Below are 1,792 nucleotides of genomic sequence, written 5' to 3' on the forward strand. Positions count from 1 at the left end.
TTAGACATATTTCTCATCACCTGATATATGACCCAATGTATAAATGGTAACTCAGCATTTAGCATAAAGAAATACCACTAAATAGAAATAACAGATTTGTTTATTTTATTTTATTTTTCAGGGGATTGGAAATGGAGATGAGATTTTTCATAATGAAGCTGTGGTGTTAGAACTGAAAAGTTAAAGGTAAAATGTAACAGTTTGTCACAATTATGTTTCATATTGGCAGGTGTTCTGAACTTTCTGTTTGATAACTAGACATATAAATTTCAGTTCTTAAAGCTTTACAGCCAATTTAAGGGCTCATTTATTTCACTGACAGCAAGATGTATATGCTGCCTGGCATACTGGATGTCTGGGGCCAAATTCACTACTTTGTTGCTTGCTTGTCTCACAGGAAGTAAATAGTAGCAATTTTTCAGCAAAGGCACACCAGCACAAGGTGTTTAGCAAATAAATGAGCATAAGATGACCTGTGGTGTCCTGAAATTACTAAAATTCATGAATAATAAAATGATCTATAGATTGTTAGCAGAGGGCTATAGCAAAGGCTAATTTGCAGCCAGTGAAGCTTTACAGGATAATTTGTAACTTTTGAAAATTTAATGACTTCATCAGTTTTTACCTATTTTTTTTTCCCGGTATAATTGTCTGAATACTACCTTCAGCAGAGATCTTCTACCCAGGCAATATCATAGTTGCCTATATATTCATGTTAAGAATAATTAGCTGCCTTTATCTGAAGAGGGTTTTGAAACTTCCTTTCCTTTCCTTTCCTTTCCTTTTCTTTTCCATCTGTTTTATGAGAACTAGCACAAAAGACCCTTCATCTCAAGACATGTTCATCTCAAGACCCTTCATCTCAAGACAGGCATAGCATTCCGTAGACATTATTATCAGAAAGTCAGGAGTAGTCCCAGGGTAGGCCAGGACTTCACAAAATTCATCTTGTGAACAAACCATTTGATTTTGTTGAAAAACTAAAGAAAACCTGCCAAAATGTACAGTAGGATTAAAGTAAACAAAGAGAAAAATATAGGCTAAATTAGAGAGCACTTCTAGCAGCACTGTGAAATCTCTCCTGTCCTCCAGAGCGTGATTGTCAGGTAATTGTAGGGACTCAGTATTTCCCCTTCTGTGGCCCATTTGGAGATGTTATTCTTTCCTAGGGCTGTATCAAGTCTCTTCACCCTAAAGAGGAGCAGACTTTGATCCGAAGAGCTGCAGCCTAACAGCATGGTGCTGTAGGGATTGGCAGTTTTTTTCCCCACGCTATGCTAACTTTTCCCAGAGAAACTGGCCTGTGTACAGATAGTATCTTCAGCCCGAGGGCCATGGATATTTTTGGCTGGATAGTGTGTAGGGTTTGAGCCTGCCTTTGATATGTACCATGTATCACTGGTTGTTCTGGAAGATCAGATACTACACTGAATAGCTGAAGGCTGGATAGAGCCCATTATTGCATTTTGCGAAAAAAGTAAATCTTATTAGATACAAAGTATGATACCCTGCCTATCTCCTGCCTCTTACATACACTCTGCAGATGGAAAAAGCCAGTCTTTATGCTTGTCTCAGATCCTCCTGAATAGAAATTGCATTCAAAGCAATATCAAAATCCAATGCTTGTTATAAGGACAACTGCTGTATTCAACTCTTGTTTCGCTCCTTGGACTTATTTCATTTCCTTTGCCAGAATGGTGATACTTGTAGATTCCTCACAGGGCATGGAGGGAATGATGTGCAACCCCTTGGCCATGGTCCTAGTCATCCCCCTCCCCATATCCACAGACAG

Source organism: Lepidochelys olivacea, assembly GCF_965140295.1.
Source record: "Lepidochelys olivacea isolate rLepOli2 genome assembly, chromosome: 1".
NCBI lineage: Eukaryota > Metazoa > Chordata > Testudines > Cheloniidae > Lepidochelys > Lepidochelys olivacea.